This window comes from Camponotus vicinus, unplaced genomic scaffold, assembly GCF_025532165.1.
Source record: "Camponotus vicinus isolate PSW18456_S1 unplaced genomic scaffold, iyCamVici1.0 SCAF_1, whole genome shotgun sequence".
NCBI classification, from domain to species: domain Eukaryota; kingdom Metazoa; phylum Arthropoda; class Insecta; order Hymenoptera; family Formicidae; genus Camponotus; species Camponotus vicinus.
Genome location: NW_028141945.1, coordinates 19,154,463 through 19,165,816, shown reverse-complemented (window position 1 = coordinate 19,165,816; position 11,354 = coordinate 19,154,463).

Here is an 11,354-nt window from a genome sequence, read left to right as displayed (position 1 = left end):
GTGAAAATTAAACGCTTCTCGAAGTGTCAAAGAAGCGTAAACGAACAGAATAAACGCTTCTTAGAAGGTTCATTGACTTCCCATTAACTCTTCGCGATTTTAAATCTTCGTGCATATTTCTCGAACGCTCCATAAAGTGTATACGAAGCATTCCGTTACGCTTCCCTTACGCTTTAACCCAACAGCACAGAAGCTTGCATCAACATTGCTGCAATGTTACAACATTGCACATAGCAGTGTAATGCTGCAGAAATATTGCAGAGACATTATTTTGTAATATTACTTTTTGGCAATGTTGCAGCAACATTTTAACATAGCGAAAATGTATAACATGTGTTTCTTTACTTGCCGCTATGTGGCGACACCAAACTTAACTAACTCGTATTCGAATTTTCATCTAAAGTGGATATAAGGCCTACAAAGGACTAATGTAGTAATTATATTTCTTGTCTTGTGTCAGTTAAATTTCTAATAAACTGACTTGATTTATTTAATATTCTGAATCCTAATAAGGGATCTAGATTATTAAACAAATAATTTGTTTAATAATCTAGATCCCTCGTTGGGATTCAGAATATTAAACAGATTTTTCTTCATTGAATCGGTAAATGGGAAATAATTCATTTATTGCACGTATTAAAATATTCTGGTACCGAGTGTATGTAAAATAATTGTATGTATATTATTGAGATAAATATTTAATAAGACACATTTGATAAAAAACACTAATAGATATTTTTTTTCAAAGGCGGTAAATGTTTTTTTTCCTATCTTTCTTAAACATTTCTTTATATTTTTAAAGTTTATTTATTAAATTTAAAACGGTCTGCATTTGCAATAGCAAAACGCGTTTTAATATTGCAAATACGTTGCACCGTAACATTACTACAATCTTACATTGTAATATTTCTGAGGGCGGACATTTCAACGTTGCTGCAAGCTTGCAGTAATGTTGCAGAAACATTTCGCAACTTCTATGCAATATTACAATGTTTCAATGTTAGGTCTACTGCACAAAATAGTGTTATTTTAAACCGTAAAAAATTGTTTTACAAATTATTTTAATTTTGTGTAAAATTGTATATCCTACAAAAATAATGATATCAAAAAAATTGCGCTAAGTGAAAATAAAAACTTATAAAAATATTTTAACCAAAAGAAGTTATATAAAATGTTGTTTTAATTTTCTACATTATATCCTAGAAAAATGATGATATCCAAAAATTACGCTAATTGAAAATAAAAACTTAAAATATTTTAACTAAAAAAAATTGTACAAAATAATTGTTTTAATTTCCTACAAATAATATTAAAAAGTTGCGCCAACTGAATAAAAATTTTCACTATAAAATATACATTTCTTTTTTATTTCCAATATTAAAAGAAAAATGATATTAAATGAATTGTAATATATCTATTATAAAAAATCGTTGAAAATATGAACAATCATATACATTGCAATAATCATATGCATATATCCTGAAAAGTTTAATTGAAAAAAAAAAAAGGAAATGATAATACAAAATACAAAATTAAAAATTATTAAAAAAATTAAAAATTAGAAATTAATAAAAAAAAAATAAAAATTTATATAAAAATTAAAAATTAATACATATAAAAAAATTTTAGTTAAAAAACTTAGCGCTGCTAATTTCATTAGCACATTATTCAACGTAGCAGCGCTAAGTTTTTTAACTAAAATTTTTTTATATGTATTAATTTTTAATTTTTATATAAATTTTTATTTTTTTTTTATTAATTTCTAATTTTTAATTTTTTTAATAATTTTTAATTTTGTATTTTGTATTATCATTTCCTTTTTTTTTTTTCAATTAAACTTTTCAGGATATATGCATATGATTATTGCAATGTATATGATTGTTCATATTTTCAACGATTTTTTATAATAGATATATTACAATTCATTTAATATCATTTTTCTTTTAATATTGGAAATAAAAAAGAAATGTATATTTTATAGTGAAAATTTTTATTCAGTTGGCACGTAAATTTGCAAGAAGAAACGCGAAAAATAAATGTTACTATTATTGCATGCGCGCTGAACAGAAAACTTGACGTCACCTTGTGGCGCGAATTCTCTCGTCCAGTTGATCCACCGTAGGTTTCAAGAGACTCATAAGACCTTCCGTTAATGCATCCCGCGTCGGATTTTCGCAAAAGTCATCTATCTTGTCGTCGATAGATGTATTGTCACTCGCTGTGTCCACGTCCATGTTATAGCTGTAGTGAAGTAGACACTACCGTGTCTCTTGATATATATATATATATATATATATATATATATATATATATATATATAATCTGAAATAATAATATAGATACAATCTAATCTAAATATATAAATGTTATATGTATATTATTATTTTATATAATTACCTGAAGTGACACACTTAACCTTTTACAACATATTTATAAGCACCGTTAACGCCACAGAGCGCTACTAATGCTGCGTCGCGTGAATCACTGCTAGCGCATTCTTGTGGCAGACGTTGGAAACGTATTTCTGTATTTTCTTTGTTACGTTAAGAGGAGTTGATGACGACCATGACGACGTTTCTTAATCGAAATTTTCACATTTCAGACTTTGCATCATGATATCTCCGTTTACAGAGCACGTAGCGCAAAAATAAAAACACTTTTATTATTTAATTTAAACCCAAGCTATCGATTAATTCTACTAAGAACTCGATCCGTTGAGCGGTTATATGAGAAATAAAAATATCGAGTTATTATATCTTGACTCTCAATCCGACTCGCGTAATAATACACGGAGTGCATTTTTGCTTACGCTGGGACTTAGCAAAGACACTACCGTGTCTTTTGATGCAACGTTTTTGCAATCTTTCGGTGCTGTATGGGAATATTTCATGTTTTCCTTTACGTTTCCCAAACGCTCCATAAAATGTGAACGAAGCACTCCGGTACATAAAATGTGAAAGAAGCACTCCAATACGCTTCCTATACACTTCAATGATTGATTGATTTAGAAACTCTTCATCCACATTTCTTCAACGTTTAACACTGCACAAAACATGTATGAAATACTTTCCATACACTTTAACAATTTAAAGAAATATTTTTAAGGACGTTAAAGTTTCGCGCGAGCACGCAAGGATCTGTTCGTTCGTTTACCGCTACGCGACGTGCGATGCGCTATCTTTCTCGTATTTAAGTTTAGTTATGAGAATTATATAAAGTTTACAAAGAGTAACAAATAAGATTAAAGATATACTTCAATTTAATTTCTGATCTCGATGCAGGAGCTTCAGATATTAAATTGATTTTATAAGTCGGACAAGTAAATGCTGGCGAATAAACGAAAATAATCCGTTTATTACCCATTTAAAATGTAAAGTGCAATATTAACGGTACAGTATAAATATAGTAGAGTATAAACATTTCATTCGTATTCGCCAATAAGTTTGATGACATTTTATTTACATTCTTTAAAAATTATATTAGATATTTCATTCATGTTTATCGGAGAGTTCGATAACGTTTCGTTTACGTTCCTTAAGGAGTTTGATGACGCTCCGTTTACATTTGAAGGATATTTCGTTCACGCTTGTCGGAGAGTTTGATGACGCTTCGTTAACGCTTTTCTAACACTTAATAGTCGCTTTCTTTACGTTCCAATGTTACGTTCCAATTTACGCCTTTTAATAGCTTCGTTTACGCTTCCGTCACTTTTCCGTTACATTAGATTTACTCTCCAATTCATGCTTTGTTAACGCTCGGTTTACATTTTATTTTCGCCAGGGTTTTGATTCTTTAGAGGGAAGAGTGTCGTGCTAGATTCGCGAAGTTAGTACATTTTTTCAATTTCGATTTTTTAATATAAGGAATGCGGAACTCTTTAATTTTTATCAGGAACTGTAGAACTATGAAAAGTGTTATCAGAACTCTTAGTATTTTTTTGAAATTCGTAGATTGTCGTGTCAGCTTCACAGACACCTCTCAGAACAATAAATTTCATCCGAAATATTATCGAATTTTATATGAACCCACATAGCACATATCATTCGAATATTCTATACTCATGCTGTAAATATACGTTACAGATGTAATATACTGAGAATAATCCCATAACATCTCTTGTAGTATATTATTTTTCATATACTCTCAGAATATACTTTACATATCTCGTATTAGTATATTCTTTCTCATATATTTTCAGGATATTCTATAATATTGCATGTGTTTCCTTATTTTGCCGCTACGCGCGCCACTAAACTCGTACTTAATTTTTGGTGAAATGGACATAAAGGACTGGTACTAAGATGAATTCCAAAGTTTCTTCTTTTTTCTTTTTAGTCAATTTAATTTATAATAAACTGACTTAATTTAAAATTTTTCATTTGTTTAGTAGTTTAGTTGTTCTGGATTCCTTGTTGGGATTCAGAATATTAAAAAGATTATTTGAAATTAAAATGAGAAATAGTGTGTGCGTTTACTGCATTTATTAAAAGTATTTCTATTACATACCCTGGCAAAAATGAGACGTTTGTTTGGCGTTTACATGAACGTTTGTGGAAGTTCGTCGAGAGTTTAAAAACGATTAGTAAAGAGTTTGTAGAACAAAAATTGCAACACTGCAGCGTTTAAAAGACGTTTGTACGTTATAGCGTAAACGTAAACGTTTGAAAGGTCTGAGTAAACTCTGTACACGAAGATGTATCAACGTTTACTGAACGTACTCTGAAAAATGTTACCTCAGCATTGCAAAACTTTCATGTAACATTATATAAAGAATTTGTAGAACAAAAATTGCAACACTGCAGCGTTTGATAAGCATTCAAAACCCAACAGCGTTATGTAAGTGCTCTTACAAAGTTTGAAAAGCATATAAACTCTCAGAAAACCCTCACTCAACGGTTGTTAACGCTTTATAAAGTTTCTTATTTTCGCCAGGGTATATGAATTATACTACAAGATATTCTCAGTATTTGCTATTAACCAAAATAGGCAGACATTAGAGCATTCTTAGTATACCCATACAGCACAGAAAGGTTGCAAATATATTGCAGAATAATTTCATTGAAACATTGCAATATTGCAAATCGGTTACGAAACTTTGCTGCAACATTGCTGTAAAGTTGCGGCAACGTTAAGATGTCCGCTTTTTGTAATATTACAACGAAATGTCGCAGCAATATTGCAATGTAATATATTTGAAAAAATGCAACATTGCTGCAATCATGTAGCAATATTGCATATAAAACATTTTTTCGAAATAATTCTTGACACATGAATCTTGGAAGTTTATAAAAAACATATAAAATAAAAAAATCTTTATATAAATAAAAATTTGTAATGATTGTATTCAAGATAATATATTGTAAAGTCATATTTAAATATGTATATTTAGATTTTATTATATCTAAATATACAGGGTGAGCCATTTTAATTAACGCACGCAATTATTTCGGAAACAAAGCATTTTAGAGAAAAATGTTTCAGACAAAAGTTTTATGGTTTCGAGGGGGCCATAAGATGGTATCATTGGTTTGACACTGAAGAGTCATTTGAAGGTCACGTGAAGGTCACTTCAATTTTTTTAAATATAACACCCTATATATTTTTGCACACTCTTGTAGCTTATCTCGAGAGCTTTCCAAAACACTATAATTAAGTACCTTTTCGTTAAGTACTTTTTGAGTTATGAGGCTTGAAATAATTTCTTAATTTTACATAAACCGTAAAATATCTTGTAAAATATTCATTTTTCGATTATCTTACCTTAATACTTTTACGTACAAAATAATGAGAGGAATCAATTGGTGTAAAGAAAACACATAGTTGTTTTTAAGAAAAAATATGTAATTTGCAATTAATAATTCCATATTTTTTCTTCAAAACAACTATGTGTTTTCTTTACACCAGTTGATTCCTCTCATTATTTTGTACGTAAAAGTATTAAGGTAAGATAATCGAAAAATGAATATTTTACAAGATATTTTACGGTTTATGTAAAATTAAGAAATTATTTCAAGCCTCATAACTCAAAAAGTACTTAACGAAAAGGTACTTAATTATAGTGTTTTGGAAAGCTCTCGAGATAAGCTACAAGAATATGTAATGATAAATAATAGGTTCCATTTAAGAAATTGAAGGTGACCTTCATGTGACCTTCAAATAACTCTTCAAGGTCAAACCAATGATACCATCTTATGGCCCCCTCGAAACCATAAAACTTTTGTCTGAAACATTTTTCTCTAAAATGCTTTGTTTCCGAAATAATTGCGTGCGTTAATTAAAATGGCTCACCCTGTATATATTTAGATATGACTTTACAATATCTTATCTTGAATACAATCATTACAAACTTTTATTTATATCAAGATTTTTTATTTTATGTTTTTATAAACTTTCAAGATTCATCTATCAAAAACTATTTCTTCCAATGATTTTATTTAAAATAATATATTGTAAAGTCATATCTAAATATATATATTTAGATATGACTATAATATGTTATCTTGAATAAAATCATTGCAAACTTTTATTTATATCAAGTTTCTTAATTTATGTTTTTATATACTCTTACAATGATATAAAAGAACAAACATTAATTAGAATTAATTACATATTTTTATTTAAAAATTGTTAAGATCCATTTACATATATGTGTATGTGAAAAATACATAGAAATAATGTACAGAAAAACAAAAATAAAATATGAAATAAAATGTTCCATAAGATAATAAAAAAAATATATATATATTTAATGAAGAAAAATCTGTTTAATATTCTGAATCCCAACGAGGGATCCAGATTATTAAACAAATTATTTGTTTAATAATCTAGATCCCTTATTAGGATTCAAAATATTAAATAAATCAAGTCAGTTTATCAGAAATTTAACTGACACAAGACAAGAAATATAATTACTACATTAGTCCTTTGTAGGCCTTATATCCACTTTAGATGAAAATTCGAATACGAGTTAGTTAAGTTTGGTGTCGCCACATAGCGGCAAGTAAAGAAACACATCATGTTATACATTTTCGCTATGTTAAAATGTTGTTGCAACATTGCCAAAGTAATATTACAAAATAATGTCTCTGCAATATTTCTGCAGCATTACACTGCATAAGTGCAATGTTGTAACATTGCAGCGATGTTGATACAAGCTTCTGTACTGTATGGGTATACTTAATATATCATAGTATGTATCTCGAGTGTTCTGAGAATATACCCAGCAAACACCAAGTAACAGTTATATAATTGTTAGTTATAATTTCCTACTCAACAATATAATTGTTATCTAACACATAACAGTTATACAGGGTGATTCAAAATAACCCCTGTGTCCCTGAAATGACATATTCTTGAATCAATTCTAAGACGATTTTTCCTTCGGCAAAATTTCGTCCGAAGCTTAGTTTTTGAATTATTAAAGGAAGTAGTTAACGTATGACGGGTCGAATACAAGAGGCAGGCAAGGGTGGCGCGATTCACCGTCAGACGCGGGAGCTTACGCGGGGCGCCTGCTGCGATCAGCTGATCGCTATACACATACAGAAACACATGCGAACACATACATTCTCTCTCTGTCTCTCTCTCTCTCTGTCTCTCTCTCTCTCTGTCTCTCTCTCTCTCTCTGTCTCTCTCTCTCTCTCTCTCTCTCTCTCTCTGTGTGTGTGTCTCTCTTTCTGTCTGTCTCTCTCTCTCTCTCTCTCTCTCTCTCTCTCTCTCTCATTCGCTCACTCACCTGTATTTTTTTTTTTTTTTACGAGAGGGGAAAATGCATTTTATGCATACCCACCGGTCGATCTAGTGAGTTATGTGGGACTCGAGTACCAAGTCGAATTACCAACTCGGTACTCCCTACCCACTAAAAACCCCTCTCTTTTCACGAATTTCCATTCACACACTGTCCCTCTGACTTCCCGAGATCTGTTTTCACATAACGTCAAAAAATAGTCATTATTGCCTTGTTCGATGACTTTTGATGTATTGCTGTAATTGCTTGAAGGAGAAATGAATTTTCCGATAGATCGTACGTTCTCAAATTTAACGTAGATATCACGTTGCAAAAGACAAGAAATCCACACTAAATTATTAACTGAAAGTTTTTCTTCTTTCATGAACTGTATTCTTTTATAAACTTTAACGTAATCACATTTATTTACTCACTCGATGAGACGAGAAATTTACTAATGACTCTATCACTAATCACTATTAATCACTGTCGAATAATAACTGTTGGCGATTAAAAATCACTCGATGAAAGAAACACGCGCGGACACGTTACTACACGACACGACGACGCGACAATGCGACGATAATTACTCGGCGACTGCAAGCAATTTTTTGTCATGGTAGGTTGCGGTAGGTTAAGGTACTACTGGCGCTATCGAACGCAATCATGTGTTCGATTGAAGAATGCGGTAAACATAATAAACATTTAACATATTAATATTATTATTATCATGAATGTATGTGATATCCATACATCGTATGATATCTATTTAAAAATTAATTAGATTAAATAAGTGTTTTTAAAATATTTATTACTTTTACTATTATCTTAAATAAATATTTAATATTAATATTAATATTTTATATGATAATAGTAAAAGTAATAAATATTTTAAAAACACTTATTTAATCTAATTAATTTTTAAATAGATATCATACGATGTATGGATATCACATACATTCATGATAATAATAATATTAATATGTTAAATGTTTATTATGTTTACCGCATTCTTCAATCGAACACATGATCGCGTTCGATAGCGCCAGTAGTACCTTAACCTACCGCAACCTACCATGACAAAAAACTGCTTGCAGTCGCCGAATAATTATCGTCGCATTGTCGCGTCGTCGCGTCGTGTAGTAACGTGTCCGCGCGTGTTTCTTTCATCGAGTGATTTTTAATCGCCAACAGTTATTATTCGACAGTGATTAATAGTGATCAGTGATAGAGTCATTAGTAAATTTCTCGTCTCATCGAGTGAGTAAATAAATGTGATTACGTTAAAGTTTATAAAAGAATACAGTTCATGAAAGAAGAAAAACTTTCAGTTAATAATTTAGTGTGGATTTCTTGTCTTTTGCAACGTGATATCTACGTTAAATTTGAGAACGTACGATCTATCGGAAAATTCATTTCTCCTTCAAGCAATTACAGCAATACATCAAAAGTCATCGAACAAGGTAATAATAACTATTTTTTGACGTTATGTGAAAACAGATCTCGGGAAGTCAGAGGGACAGTGTGTCAAAGGAAATTCGTGAAAAGAGAGGGGTTTTTAGTGGGTAGGGAGTACCGAGTTGGTAATTCGACTTGGTACTCGAGTCCCACATAACTCACTGGATCGACCGGTGGGTATGCATAAAATGCATTTTCCCCTCTCTCGTAAAAGAAAAAAAAAAAATTTACAGGTGAGTGAGCGAATGAGAGAGAGAGAGAGAGAGAGAGAGAGAGAGAGAGAGAGAGACAGACAGACAGACAGACAGACAGACAGACAGACAGACAGACAGAGAGAGAATGTATGTGTTCGCATGTGTGTCTGTATGTGTATAGCGATCAGGGTGCCTATTACGGTTCTTGAAGCGAGGTGAAAATTACAAAAGTGAACAAATTTACTAGATTTCGACAAATGAAATTGTAGATACTCTAGTAAATTTCCTCACTTTTGTTATTTTCACTTCGTTTCAAAAACCGTAATAGGCCCCCAGCTGATCGCAGCAGGCGCTCCGCGTAAGCTCCCGCGTCTGACGGTGAATCGCGCCACCCTTGCCTGCCTCTTGTATTCGACCCGTCATACGTTAACTACTTCCTTTAATAATTCAAAAACTAAGCTTCGGACGAAATTTTGCCGAAGGAAAAATCGTCTTAGAATTGATTCAAGAATATGTCATTTCAGGGACACAGGGGTTATTTTGAATCACCCTGTATAACATGTAACAGTTATATTGTTGAATAGAAAATTATAACTAACAGTTATATAACTGTTACTTGGTGTTTGCTGGGTATGCATTGTACTTTTGCGATATTCTTCGAACATTCTCAGTATCTACATGTGCTGTTAAGGAATGTCGGTCGATGACTAAAAATTGAATATGACAGAAATACGATGTCATAAGTATTTTCAAAATATGAAAAGTAACGGTAAAAGAAACTGTTAAATTCGTTATCGTTACTAAAAACATGTAACTACGTTATCATTACAGTTACAGAAAAATAAATGTAACGCCGTTACCAGTCCGTTACCAAAAAAAAGTAACTATAACGGTAAGGGTGCAGTCCCATGGAGCGTATCGCGGATTGCGCGTATTGAAAATCTGATCAATCGCAGACGTTCCGCTGTTTTTGATACGCGAAAGTTTCGTTCCTACGGTCCCATGGAGCGGAATTCGCGTAAGCGGAACAGTGGTTCGCCAATCACAAGACTGTTCAGTTGAAGGAAATAACGAAAATCGTTTCGTGATTGGCTATCCGCCTGATCCGCTTACGCTAATTCCGCTCCATGGGACCATAGAAACGAAACTTTCGCGTATCAAAAACAGCGGAACGTCTGCGATTGGTCAGATTTTCAATACGCGCAATCCGCGATACGCTCCATGGGACTGCACCCTAACGGCGTTACAAGTAAGGGCTTCCGCACAAGGTGTTCCGTATCGCATTACGTTACGTTAAGTATAGATCGTAAATTTAACTCCGTACGTAAAATTAAACTTCAGTCAACGCACAGAAGAAATCGTAACGTAAATGCCTGTTTCTACCAACGTCGTTTAACTTTAATCTTAGCTTAACTCATTCTTTGTCTCTTTCTAAAAGAACAGTTAGAAGGAGACAAAGAGTGAGTTAAGCTAAGATTAAAGTTAAACGATGTTGGTAGAAACAGGCAAAAGACATCCCAGACAGCACACATGTCCAAAAGACATCTAAAAGACAACTTAAAGACGTCTAAAAGACTTTAAGACGTCTTTAAGACATCTTTTGGCCTTTTTGTGCTGTCTGGGATGTCTTTACGTTACGATTTCTTCTGTGCGTTGACTGAAGTTTAATTTTACGTACGGAGTTAAATTTACGATCTATACTTAACGTAACGTAATGCGATACGGAACACCTTGTGCGGAGGCCCTAACGCGTTACTTCCCAACTCTGGTTATATCTATAATTACACAGGACCACAAAATAAAATCGATGGAAGGTTCCATGGACCAGACCTAGTGCATAATATGTTTTTGGGGTCGCTGAAACCGAATCTGCAACCTATTTTTCTCTATCACGTCAGCATTTTTCCTAACCTCAAAAAATAGCTAAAAATGGTAAAATCCAACCTTATCAACCATGAAACCTCATTTAACCTTAT